Source organism: Armigeres subalbatus, chromosome 2, assembly GCF_024139115.2.
Source record: "Armigeres subalbatus isolate Guangzhou_Male chromosome 2, GZ_Asu_2, whole genome shotgun sequence".
NCBI classification, from domain to species: Eukaryota; Metazoa; Arthropoda; class Insecta; order Diptera; family Culicidae; genus Armigeres; species Armigeres subalbatus.
The window spans coordinates 139,167,533-139,182,476 of NC_085140.1; the positions used below are offsets into that span (position 1 = coordinate 139,167,533).

The 14,944-nt window shown below is 37.2% G+C and overlaps 1 protein-coding gene across 4 annotated transcripts in view; it reads right to left on the reverse strand.

Moving 5' to 3' along the window:
* The window catches only part of LOC134210907 (putative ferric-chelate reductase 1 homolog), a 148,133-nt gene that overhangs the window by 18,291 nt on the left and 114,898 nt on the right, over window positions 1-14,944 (reverse strand). Inside the window, exon 1 of one of the 4 annotated variants that reach the window (XM_062687343.1) lies at window positions 10,602-10,615. The exons of the other annotated variants lie outside the window; for them this stretch is intronic. The gene's annotated coding sequence lies outside the window, so the exon portion shown is untranslated. Of the gene's footprint in view, window positions 1-10,601; window positions 10,616-14,944 lie in introns of those variants that run through there. 4 annotated transcript variants of the gene reach the window in all.

The window sequence follows — 14,944 nt, forward strand, 5'->3', positions numbered from 1 at the left end:
AAAGCTCCATTTAGAAATTATAAAAGGGCTACACTTTTACAAAAACTTTCCAATGCTACAACGCTTTATAAAGATTTAGAGTTGATACTAGTAAGTAGCGAAAATATATTCCTGAAAATTTGCTTAACTTTTACATAAAAGGGTCTAGGTTAGAGTACGATGAAATAAAAGAATTGATTAAATCAAAACTGGAAACTAAAAACTATATATCTATTGTAACTTCAGTGTTGGTGATAGTTTATTGTATCAAATTAAAGAAAGCTTGCAGAAAAATTGTGTCAATGCCTACCGTTGACATCAAATTGGGAACCTCGTTGGTTAATACCTACGACGGTTCCCCCGCTCAACTAAATGCTTTCGTCGATGCTGTCGCGTTGTATTCCGACACCGTCGATGCGGAATTTCAAGCGGCAACAGCTGATCAGAAGGCTGCCGCGAAAGCCACAGTAGTACGTTTTGTAAAAACAAGGTTAATAGGATCAGCGCGCCAAGCAATTGGCGAGTTGAATGACTTACAACAGATCATCGCTGCAATTAAACTTCGCTGTGGAGCAAAATTTCAGCGGACGGAGTTTTAGCCAAGCTTAAAGCTGTTAGGCAAACTTCTTCCACTGAAAATTTTTGCGAGACAGTGGAAAAACTAACTGATGATTTACGATCGGCATACATTAACGAAAATATTCCGGCAGACACTGCCGAAAAATGGCTACTAAGCGCGGTGTTGAAGCGCTAGCCACCGGAATAAAAATCCTGAATCAAAATTAATTTTGAAAGCAGGAACTTTCGGAAAAATTAGCGATGCAGTTCAAAAACTGCAAGAAAACGAAAGTCAGGAGCCGTCAACGTCTCGACCACAAATTTTTCATGTAAGAGGACACCACATTGGTTATAGAAGCCGTGGCCGCGGTTTCAGTGGCCGAGGGAACCGACCTCGGGGTAGAAATTCTTTTCATAATGGCCGCTACAACGGCAATAGTAATTTTCAACAAATTCAGAACCAGTTCTAATGGCAATTGGCGTGGTGGAAACAGCTATCAGCACCAACCACGCTACCAAGGACCACCTGGCCGTCACATTCTTTACAACAGCCAGGAAACTCCCAGGTCCCCAACTTCAACCACAAATTGGGGAACAGCAAACAACCAGCAAACGCAGCAACAAATCCCTCCCCAGCAATTAGCACAAATACTACATCGCCAGTGAAGCGTTTTTCTCCATTAATCCTTCATGTAGTAATTTGGTAGTCCTGAGATTAGATTTTCTTGAAACAGAATGCACCTTACTGGGTGGATTCTGGAGCAGAAATATCTATTTTCAAGGCCAGCAAAATACTCCCCACAACTTTGTTAATACTAATGACCAATGCTATATTTCTGGAATCAACGACCATTCAGTGTCTACATTAGGTACTGCTACAACAAATATTTTACTACCAAATCAAGGAAAACTGCAACATAAAATTCATTTAGTTGATGGTCAATTACCGATTCCCACCGACGGAATACTCGGTAGAGATTTTTTATGCAATTATTTCTGTTCAATTAATTATGACACCTGGATGCTAACAGGTAGATGCAAATCAGATTTTTTTGAAATCCCCATTCATGATGACATGGATGGTAATATTTTTCTTCCACCTCGATGCGAAGTGTTTAGACGCATAAATATCGGAGATACTCATAAAACCTTCTTAGTAAAATCCAATGAAATAGTCCCTGAGTGTTTATCTCTAATTCAATAATCGATTCCAACAACCCCTTTTTGAAATTTTTGAACACTACAAATGAAACAGTCAAAGTTAAACAGAAATTTTTCTAGTTACTTACTCGATATTGAAAACTATGAAATTTATTCTTTCAATAAATTACCAAGCGACAATTCTAGGCATCAGCATTTATTGTCTGAGCTTAATTTGGAACACACCCCACAAGATGTAAAATCAAATGTAATTAATTTGTGTAAGAAATATCAGGACATATTTGCTTTGGAAACTGATAATCTTACATGTAACAATTTTTATAAACAGACCATAAACCTCACCGACAATTCACCGGTTTACATAAAAAATTACAGACTTCCCGAAATTCATCGCGCGGAAATCAAAGTTCAAATTGATCAAATGTTGCCTATCAAATGGCGTCTCGTTATAGATTTTAGGCAACTGAATAAGAAAATTCTAGGAGATAAATTCCCGCTCCCTAGAATTGATGATATTTTAGATCAGTTAGGTAGAGCAAAATATTTCTCTACTCTAGATCTGATGTCCGGATTCCATCAAATTGAAATTGATGATGCTTCGAAACAATTTACAGCCTTCTCCACCGAAACAGGTCATTACGAATTTAAGAGACTTCCTTTTGGTCTCAATATATCACCTAACAGTTTCCAGCGGATGATGACCATAGCTTTGAGTGGTCTTCCCGCGGATTGTGCATTTTATACATCGATGACATTATTGTCATCGGCTGTTCAATTAAACATCATTTACAAAATTTAGAACTTGTTTTTGAAAAGCTTCGTCAACGTAATTTGAAGCTTAACCCTGCTAAATGTCATTTCTTTTGTTCTGACGTGACTTATCTTGGTCACCATATTTCAAATGAAGGAATCAAGCCCGATAAATCAAAATTTTCAGCAATTAGTAATTTTCCCACACCTAAAAATGCAGACGATGTTCGACGATTCGTTGCATTTTGTAATTATTACAGACGTTTTTATACCATATTTTGCAGATTTAGCCCATCCTCTAAACAATCTATTACGAAAAAATGTTAAGTTTGAATGGTCCGAAGATTGTAAAAATTCGTTTGAAATTTTAAAAACAAATTATTATCCCTCAAATTTTGAAATTTCCTGATTTCAAAAAGCCTTTTATCTTATGTACCGATGCATCTAAAATGGCATGTGGTGCTATGTTAACACAATCACATGGAGACACTTATTTACCAGTGGCATATGCAAGTAAGTCCTTTACTAAAGGTGAACGAAATAAGTCCACCATAGAACAAGAACTAGTTGCAATCCACTGGGCAATCACCCATTTTCGACCTTATCTATACGGAAGGAGGTTTACAGTCAAACTGACCATCGACCTCTCGTATATCTATTCACAATGAAAAACCCTTCGTCAAGATTGACTAGAATAAGAGTTGATTTGGAAGAGTTTGATTTCAATATTGAACACGTAGAAGGAAAGCTTAATGTCGGCGCCGATGCACTTTCACGTGTAATTGTTGATTCAGATGAACTAAAACTATCTCTGTTTTACCGATACAGACAAGGTCTATGACAAGAAGAAAACCAACAATGTCACTCAAATCGATAGCCCAAAGACTGATCACCTTAGAGCATACGATTCAGTGAATAACATTGATGCGTTTGATCTTCCCAAACTAATAACCGAAATTGATGAGATACAGACAACGGTGTCAATAAAAATATATGATAAAAATTGAAAAGAATCTTGCTCAAGCGCAATTTTCTGTAATGATGTGCACATCCACTAAAGACTTTAAAGAAATTATTGACACAATTAACGAAATGGCCAAGTACTTGAATATTAAAAAGCTAGCAATTGCAAGGAACAGTATTATTTTTTCGAAGATAAATACTGAAAAGTTTAAATCATTATACAACCAATCTCACAACGAAGTCGACGTAATTATCTATACACCAGCGATAATTGTTTCAAACCAAAATGACATCAATCAAATAATCCTCGAGAACCATACATCCCCACTTGGAGGACATATTGGTACTACAAGATTATTGAATAAAATACGTAAAACATACTACTGGAAAAATATGCGAAAATTTATCAACCAGTTCGTTAAGAACTGCATTGATTGTAAAAGAAACAAACACACGGTACATACGAAAGAAAAATTCATTGAAACCACTACTCCCACGAAAGCATTTAATGTTGTGTCTATTGATACAATAGGCCCCATGACCAAAACTAAAAAAGGAAATAGATATGCATTAACACTACAATGTGATCTCACAAAGTATGTTATTGCTATACCTATACCTGATAAGCAAGCTCAAACATTAGCAAAAGCATTTGTTGAGCACTTTATACTCATATACGGATGCCCAATTTTAATTAAGACCGATTTAGGAACAGAATATAAAATGAACTGTTCAATAATATATGTCAACTACTGTCAATTAACCACAATTTTTCAACAGCTTACCACCCACAAACAATTGGAGGCTTGGAACGCAACCATCGATGCCTTAATGAATATCTTCGACAATTCATTAATGAGCAACTCGATGATTGGGATTCTTGCCTTCAATTCTATACTTTCTGTTACAACACTACTCCCAACACTGAACATACATTCACGCCATACGAATTAGTTTTTGGTAATTTGGTAAATTATCCTCGAAGTTTAGTGAACCCCTCAAAAATCGATCCAGTTTATAACTATGACAATTATTATACAGAACTAAAATTTAAATTGCAATATGTAGCAAATAAGGCAAAAGAACTTTTAGTCAAATCTAAACATAGGAGAATAGCTAAACAAGCAGAAATAGCAAACCCCATAAATATTAAATTAGGAGAAAAAATACTTTTAAAAACTGAAAACAATAGAAAACTAGACAAAGTTTATAATGGACCTTTTGAAGTGATAGCAATAAGCCACCCGAATGTAAAAATCAAAATTGCGAAACAAACGAACAAAAACAGTGCATAAAAATAGAATTGTAAAACTTTAACAAACAAACTACGTTACACAAAATTGTATAGTAATGTTTAAAACATAGAAGGTGTTTGGTAACATTAACTTCAAAATTCAAATGATTTCTCTACGATCATCATCATTTTCTTTAAAGGGGGGGATGTAGTGCATAAATTAGTTGAGTTGCATATTGCCAACAGATGTGGCACAGCAACAATAATTCCCATCGTCAAGGTCTTGCAACGTGGGCAAGAACACCCAAGTGCAATAGCCCATGTTGCAACCGCCAACGATGCTCTTTTCCCAAGCTCAATATTCCCAGGCTAAATGATTCTCGAATTTCACCTACCGACGGATTGTCAACTGCAATATAATTTTAACGCATATCGATGTTACCATGCGCCTCCTATTTACCGATTCTCTCATTCTCTCGATTTGTCTCTGTAGTTTAGAATTAAGGCTCAATAGATTTCTTAGACTTGAATAAAATTCATTCGTATCGCAACCACGGAGTTGAGCACTTCGGATGACCTCCTCGATATCATACGTAGTACAGGGCCAAAAACGGACACTATTAATCCTCTACTGCCCAAGACCGCCCTTAGCCGGGGTACTTTAATTATTTTTTGTAATTTTTCAGTTGTTCAGATTTCGAAAAGTTTTTGATGTCGATTAATAATATAAACTGAGATGCATGTTTAAATGTGGTTTTAAATCAGTTTTCAAAATTCTACATATTAAAAAAAATATCGTTTTTTTGTTTCTATTTGTTTTATATCGTATACCTTTGAAGAGTGAAATATTTGTATATAGTATAGTAAAAAAGAAGAATAGATTCAAGCAATTATTTTATTGGATGAAAAACTCAGAAAACATAACTCTAAAACATCATAATGTGAAATTAATGAAATCGAATTTAAAATTTGTATTGCCCAAAACGTGTTTAGGTCGATTTAAAAAAGCAAAATGGTGATGTTTCCGCGATCGTATGCGGCCTACACGAAGATCGAAGTTGTTACACTGTTTAGGCCATAGCTGTGGTAATCAAACTGATGGAGCTGCCAAACAGTATACAGGCAGCTACTAGTAGATATTGACTACTGACCGGTGTTGCTGGAGGGTAGTGCAAAGGTTGTAACTGTAACTGGCTCTAATTGCGAAAACAAAAATTTGAGTTGTAGAGAGGTAATACCCCAGAAACTGTTACGAATCTTAATGAACACTTTAAGCCATTCTAAAGAATATTAAAATTTATGGTTAACAAATCGCAAAACAAGTTCCAAGGGCTATTTTTTTCCTTTATTGTCGTGATTTCACGGACCAAGGGCTAATTGTAATAGTACCATAATGTTGGAAATTTGAATGAAAAACTATTGATCGAAAAAACCTTTATTAAAATGGTGCCAATGATTTCACACAGATCTATCACATAACAAGATTTTAGATTCATGAATACCTGATTATCATGTTTCAATATTCTGTTGTTGTTTTATAGAGTTTTGATGATATTTCATAAAGTGGTTTTATTTTTTTGTAGCAACGTGCAATGCACGCTAAAATGGGATGAGATTTGGCCAGGTATAATAAGTTACGCACACACCCAGAAGCAACGAATATGAGAAAAGTGCACGTATACATACGTTTCAACTAGTGGTTTTTACTAGTATCATACCTATATTTTTGCCTTTCTCGTACAACAAAGTTGTACCGGAAGGCTGTAGGATTACTCCAACAATGAACTTTTGATAGAAGGGCCTGAGACCCATAATGTTATATACCGATCGACTTAGCTCGACGAACCGAGGTGATGTGTGTATGATAGAAAAAATACGATCTAGGTATTCCCCTAAAGTGCTTTTTTTACCGTTCTCATGTACTTTTTTCAAAACATTTTACGATGCACGAGAAAGGCATCATCGCCGCTCGGTGGATTATTCTGGGTTTTCATTAATCATCACGCTCCTCGAAAATTTTTTAATCCTTTTAGTCCAATATGCGTGACATATTTTATAGACGACTTCTAATTATAATGTAGTGAAGGAGAGGACAGCATAATTGTACATATATAATGCTTGAACTTTTCGTTTACAAATTACGTAACAGTAAATAATTGTGCTATTTTGAACCCTTCGTAATACAGTCAAACCTCCATGAGTCGATGTTCTATGACTCGATATCGACTCATGGAAGCAATTTATGCCATATTAAAAAATAGTTTCTGGGTTACTGTGATGGTCCCTTCAAACAGCTTCTCAAGGATTTTCTATTCCATATCTCGATATTTCCATGAGTCGACGGTCCCTTCAACATCGACTCATGGAGGTTTGACTGTACATTTTGTAAAAAAAAATCTTACCCTCCTCCCTCTACGTGTTACGTAGAGTCTCAGCGTCGCACGCTAGATTGATTTCAGTTCAAGCTTGATGGCTTTCTTCAGAACTCATGAAACTGTTGTATTTTGACAATCTTCCAACTTTCCCCGTCAAATTAATCAACTATTAGTATAACATAGTTGATCTCAAGACGAATCGATTAGTGAGGAAATATTGCAAATCGGTCCATCCGTTTGTGAGTTATATAGGGGTAATGACGGCTTTGGCAGGTTTTGTTCTATTATTGGCAGGGGGGTTTTTGTCGACCGAATTTTATGAAATTTGGCCACAATATTCTTTGATATGCAAAGAATATTGTGGCCAAATTTCATAAAATTCGGTCGACAAAAACCCCCTGCCAATAATAGAACAAAACCTGCCAAAGCCGTCTGTTCCCCTATTGCGTCAAAGAAAATGTTAAATTATTTTTATATATGGTCGTTCAGCAAAACCGCACAGTGGCTTTTTGACTGACTTGGGATATTTAGTTCGCAAGAGGAAAACGGAAAATATTTTAAATTCAAGCGCACATTTGTTGTAGAATATCCTCAGTTATGGCGTTGAACTCTGTCCGATACGATTTATTAATTGAATTTGTTACACGAAATCTTTGGCAAAAAAATGGAAATTCTTCATTGGCGCTTGGTGGGATTTGGCAGAACCCCGACCATATAGAAGAAGATAAAATATACCTACTTAGTTTTTCGGTGTACTGAGAATAACTTATTATATGCATAAAAACTATTTACATAATACATAGGGGAACGGTTCGGTACTTCATCCCATAGCTCCTATCTCCATACCATCAAGAACAAAGCAATGAAAAGGAATTTGGTTTGTTTCTTATTTTTGTGATTTTTTTTTACCAGTGAGCACGCGTGTTAGCAAAAAGAAGCGACGGGATTTGTGCTGTATTTCTTTGTTTTGTGATGAGATGAATATATGTTCAGTAAGATGGAAAACGCAACAGTTACCCTATCTCGAATCATATTTTAAAGATAAAACCTAATGTGGGATGTTTTTCATCGCAATTGAAACAGAAAAAATAGTATTGCAAATTAATAAATTTATCCACAACAAATACAGTGTTGACCGGATTTTGTCACTCCCAGATTTTGTCTACCCCCGATTTCGTCTACCCCCGATTTTGTCTACCCCCGATTTTATCACGTTTCCGATCCGATTTTATCACGTCCCGATTTTGTCACGTTTTCGACCCGATTTTGTCACCCCAAAAAAAATTGTCATTCTTTTTATTTTCGTAAATAATAAAACAAGCAACATTGATTTTCATGAAACAACTTTCACCGCCTGTAGTTTATTACGAACGACTTCTGAGTACCTGGGAAATATTCTGTAAGAAATTTTGACAGGAAATAACGGGTACCGTTCACGCATTTGGCCTTTACAAGGCATAAAATGGTTCATATTTGTGGAATGAATTAAAAAATTGTAAAAAAATTATTTTCCAATTTTGTCACATACCCTGTTTTATCACCCAAAAATTCACCAGGGGGTGATAAAATCGGGATATTACTGTATGTATATACTATATCAATCATTTTGTCGTCTGTAAATGCATTCAACAAAAAGCAAAGTGTATTTTTTGTGTTTATATTTTAGATGCATTAATCTAGCAATGAAGTAATGCCACTGACGGCGTCAGTTATTGTTATTTGATAGAGCACCACGTTGTGCAAGAACGCTGTCTAGGAGAACTACAGCATGCTTGGTGACAACATCTTGCTCCACCAGTGAGTATGATCTCTCGTATGTTAATCTTCATTCTTTGGTTATTACTTACTAAACTCACTAAATAAAAAATGTACTATAATCGTTAACTTCGACTATATAAATTTGTCCTCGGATAATATATTCCTATATCAATGGCATTCGCAAAGGAACAATTTCGGCATCATTTTGCTTTTTCATGATGCCATGCTGAAAAAAATCCCAAATCCCAATCCAACGCACCGAGTTCGCACTTAAATTGAAAGCAACTCAGGAAGAATTTTGCCTTCAAATTGCAAGACATTGCTTCTTCCCACTTCAAGGTTTTCAAGTTTTTAAAAAGTATTTAACTATCGAAGTTACTTGAAACTACATGAAATTTTGCTGGTAAAGAAATAAAATGGGAACAAAGTACACACAATGTTAAATAATTAGTTGAGGGGCTTATATCTACAGTGCAGATAGTTAAGCAAGCGCTCGACGTCCTGTGTGTAGTCATGCGAAAACAAAAACAGTAAGACACTCACGCTCTAGGGGCAAATGGTTGTCACGATTTGTTCGTAGGTAGAGCGGCAAGAGTAACTCACTTCTCAGAGCAAGACTCAATCTTGCAATATTTTGTTATGTGCGAGTCACCAAGGTAATAACACTCAATCATGAAAGATGGGCACTCAATGTTGTTCGGAAACTGTACAGATCGCGATCTGTACAGTTTGAGATAAAATGCGAATCAGATCATATTCGTTCGCTTTCCATCGCTGATCCGAAATGAGGACTTTCCGGAGGAATTTCTGGAGGAGCTTCCGGAGGAACTTCTGGTGGAATATCCGGAGGAACTTCTGGCGGAACTTCCGGAGGAACTTCTGGTGTAAATTTCGGATGAATTCCTGGAGTAACTCAGGAGCGTTGATGTATTTTGATTCAAAATATTTTTGGTTTACATATCTTTTGTTGAATTGGTCCTAATGCCCTACCTAGTTCATGGTTGCAAACTATAATGCATCGGTCAAAAATTCATGAACCAATCTCATTAAAATTCTGTAAATAGTCGAAAATGATATTTATGTGTTTGAAACATTTTAAGAAATATTTTAGGCTGAACAACTCCTTTTGCTAAAAATACAATATTTCAGAATAAATAAACCATCAGCCCAAAACGTCAGGCCCATATATTAACTGCCAAAAGTTGGAGTGTAGTGCCCTGCGGTGTTCTGCATGCGTGTTTGGAACAATATTATACCACTTATTCTTGTACGTCAAACAAGACCAAAAATGTCGAGAAAGCATTTTCTATTTATTTTTTAATTTCATTTTAAACAATTATCCTCTCGACTTCTGAGTCGAAAAAAAATCTGACGCGCTCTTGATGATTAGCTTCATTGTTCCCTGAAAGAAAATCGAATATCGATTCTTCATTTTTTGACCTAATTGCAAATAAAATGACATTTTATTATCAAGATTTATCAAGACGTTTTGTACTTAAAACACTGCTGAATGTATTTTATTGGATAATATATTCAATGGTAAAGCACAAGACTGTGTTTAGCACATATAGGAGAATTATTTATTGCTCTCACCTGCGATCACAGGAATGAAAACGTTGTTTGAGGGTAGAAAACGAATCACTATAGTATTCAATAGGGAAGTTTTCTAAACACGACACAGCACTTAATTTTTCAATTTTCTAATCAAATAGACCGAATACCCGCAAGTTTATACAACGGCACTGTACAAAAGTAATTGACCATTAATCGCATCGAAGTGCACTCCAATAGTCTACAGGCACAAAAAAAATAAACCACTTCACCTCGTGGCGATCTGTAGTTCACGGCTGAACAAAAGTTACTAGTTGAGAAGGTGGCCAAAAATATACAAAATAACTAAAGCAATATATAGCTTAACCCGAATCCGTTTTCAGCCACCAGGTCACCAATTACCAGTATAAATCAATGGAGGCATAAAAAAATTAGTGCAAATGGCGCCAACCAGCAGTGTCAATTATAGCCGAGTGAATCATTCATTAGCCGAATAGAAAGGAATAGTGAAACGGAATACCCACCATCGCTACCGATATGTGCCACATCCTCGATAGTCGGTCAAATTCCATTTACGAGTGACTTATATTATCGTTTTTTAGGGGGAGGTGTCAACAGTGATTCACCTTTAAAATTCGATAGTTACAGATATTATTTTACAGAAAATATGACCGTGTCTTCTTCCGCTGGTCAAGCGCTGTATGCGTAAAAGTTATGGAAGAATATTAATGAATTTTGCTTATAATGAACCCTTGCGATGACAATATTGGTATATGCTCCAAAACTCTATAAACTCACTACTACCTCAATCAATTCTACTACTTAATTCGTACCTTATATCAAGTTTGACAATAAAATATTGAAAAACATAAAAGGTTTTGGAACTAATAAATAACAATAGGACAACATTTAAAAAAACACCTAGGATCCTGGAAGAATAAATTTCCTCTTAATAAACAAAATAAGTGAAAACTTTTGATTCATGTTTGCCACTGTCTCACTATTAGCTACCTTCATCTATATATATAACATTTACTAGAGCACGGTTGTATTAGCTACCGGTGGGAAATTTGTGATTAGCTGTGTTTTTAATCGTACCACTACTAAACAAATAGAGCAATTTTTCGGCCACCGGGTGGCCGTGCGGAAACAAGCAGACAGACGTCGAACCCACATAGGAATCGCCGAATGAAAAACTTGGTTTCAAGCTGCCCTCTGAGAATTGGTAAACAAAAAGGCACGAGAGCTCCATTCAATGTGAATGTATGCACTAAGGAATCCAAGTGGCCAGGATCATAAATTCAGAACATGTTACCCGAAGCTAATAGCAAATATAACTTTCTTGTCTTCTGGATTTTTTAGTCTAAAATATATTCAAACGGATTTAGATTTGCATTGCCCGACTTTTTGGCCTGTTAGTCAGGTCTTTTTCAAGGCAAAAGCTGTCTGTTGTACTCTTGACATGCATGAACATATATCCCTAGTAACATTTTGGTTTTATGCTAGTTTTATAACACTCTTGAAGAGCAAATTATGGTCTTCAAGAGCGTTATAAAACTTAAAATGTTACTTGGGATGCAACGGTCTGAGCTCCTTGGATCCGATTTGTTTGGATTCGCCTGAAGCTGGTCCTATAGCTAATAGCCATGATAAATCTCACTCCGTTTCCACGTATTGTTCCATGCAGCATGTGCTCATATTCAAATACTCTCACTGTTTTTAACTGGAACGACAGGCAATTAGCAATGAACATTCTCACAACAAATAGTTCCAACAAAATAAACGTGCTTTGAGAAAAATGCTTCTTAAAAATCTAATAAGTTGACTCAGCTAATTCTTTTCTTACGGGACAGAATAATAGAGAACATATTTTTCCCATTTTTTCCAAAAATGTATACCATAGTGATGTGATGCCGTTTCTCACCGTCAACAATGAGAAGGGAGTATCGCCATCACGTGCTTACGATGCTATTAGCAGTCAGCTGTGGTAATTGCGGGCTACTGCAGCGATGGGGTCACTCTAATGTATTCCTCCAAGTTGAGTAAGCCACCACGATAACAGCCACAGCAATAAAGACGGGAAATATGAAAATTCAGGCCAAGGATTTACGAATAATTCAGCGCGTTCTGAATATAACGTTTATTGAAGTGACACTCGGTGTAACAAGAAAAAGGTTCTGAGCTAACTGATGGAAATGAATAATTAATCGACGAAATGGTTAATTTTGTCTAATGGGTAACATTTGTTGTCTGAAACATCCGTGTTTCAGCAGAATAAGAATCCGAAAATATGTCACCGTTGATGCAAAGAAAGCAACATCCCAAAATAATCATTAAAGCTAAGTACCGTAAAGGGTAATTCACCCGGAGCGAGCATAACTAATGACACACATTAAACGGTTGACCTCACAATTAGTGATTGACGAACTCCGTTACCTGTGCCGGGGCGTAGAATAATGAGCTTTGACATGAAACTAATATCATCATTTTCTGGAAACTAATGGAGAAAACTCCTTCAAGCATGCATAAATACATACAATAGATATGCTTCAAACTCTCAACCACAACAACGCAACGGTGCAATGCATGTGCCATTTTAGGGGGCATCAGCTCTAGGGATGATTATCTCTAACTAAAAGACAAAAGCAGCAAAAAATATGTTATGTACCTATACTTCGAGAGTTCCACCCGGTCTGGATAGGCACCTCGCCTTTGTTTGCATTCAAAGCTGCAAGATGACAATAATAGTGACACATTTTATGCACCGAGTTAATGTTCCTCGAAAAATATAGTGATTCACGGATTCACCTTCGCACTACCAGTGGCGCCGACCACATGTGGATGATGAGGGACATGAATTATTTGACTTTTTAGATCTATGGTGATGAGCAATGGAATCATTTGTTTTAGAAACGGCATATGTCCGCAATTTTCCCGGTCGACTGGATGTAAGGTATCTTAGTGAGGTGGACAAAAAGGATGACCAGACTGTATGCGATACCTGGCGAGGCATTATGTTGCTGTGTACTGTTCTCAAAGTTCTATGCAAAGTTATCCTAGCCCGGATTCAGGAGAAGATCGATGCGACTCTTCGGCGGCAGCCAGCCGGATTTCGTGCCTGAAGATTCTATGTGGACCATATTGTCACGCTCCGTATCATTCTGGAGCAGGTCAACGAATTCCACGAGTCCCTTTTCTTGGTATTCATAGACTACGAAAAAGCTTTCGACCGCCTCAATCACAAGAATATGTGGAGCGCTCTGAGACGCAAAGGGGTTCCTGAGAAAACCATCGGCATCATCGAGGCACAGTACGAGGCCTTCTCGTGTGGAGTGCTGCACGATGGGCTCTTGTCCGACCCTATCCGAGTCGTAGCTGGTGTTAGGCAAGGATGTATTCTATCACCGTTACTGTTCCTCATCATTAACGACGAGATTCTGGTAGGTGCTGCTATGGCAGCCTATAACCATGGAGCACCTAAACGACTTCGAAATGGCTGATGACGTTGCACTCTTCGCTCAATGGCGCTCTGATATGCAGGGTAAGCTCAACGACCTTGCCGAACGCTCCTCTTTGGCAGGTTTAGTCATCAACGTCAACAAAACCAAATCGTTGGATGTAAACACAATGACCCCTTCCAGTTTCACAGTAGCCGGGCAATCACTGGAGAATGTTGAAGCTTCCAATATCTTGGTAGCCAAATGGCGTCAGACGGCGGTACCAAGACCGACATAGGCACACAGATCAAGAAAGTTAGGGCTGCCTTTGCGAGTTTAAGAAATATCTGGGAAAACAAGCAGATAAGTGAACGCACCAAAATACGAATTTTCAACTCTAACGTGAAATCTGTGCTGTTATACGCTAGCGAAACATGGTGTGTATAAGTAGAGAACACTCAACGGCTGCAGGTGTTCATCAACAGATGGCTGCGGTATATAATTCGGCCCTGGTGGCCTCACAACTGGATCTCATATAACGAGCTCCATCGTCGTTTTCACCAGAGGCCGATAGCAACAGAATTTCGGGATCGGAAGTGGGGTTGGGTCGGCCACACTCTACATAGGGGCGGAAACGCAATCCGTAAACAAGCTTTAGACTGGAACCCAGCGGAACATTGCAGCAGAGGCAGACCCAGAAGCTCATGGTGGCGAAGCCGACAGTCGACCGAAATCTAGCCTGGCAGCAGGTTAAAGTGATAGGTGGACATCGCTAAGGATGGAGATCTTTCAAGTCGGCCCTTTGTACCAACGGAGGTGTATAGGACCCATAAATAATTAAGTAATAGCTGTACGTCACCAGTCCAACTGATGTAGTTGAGGTTAATTTTATTATAAAGGAGCTAAACATTAACAAGAGCTGTGGTCACGATAACTTCCCAGCAAGTATCATCAAAATTAACATGAATATATTAGGAAGGATTTTAACTCAACTCTTCAATAAAATACTAAAACAGGTAAAATACTTTGATTGCCTTAAAACTGCTAGAGTAGTACCTATTTTTTCATGTAGAGATATTTATGATATACATTTTCTAAATAGGCATGATGTGCTTTATAAATAACAATACGGATCTAAAAAAGGATGTAGTCCTACAACAGCAATTGTAAACCGAACA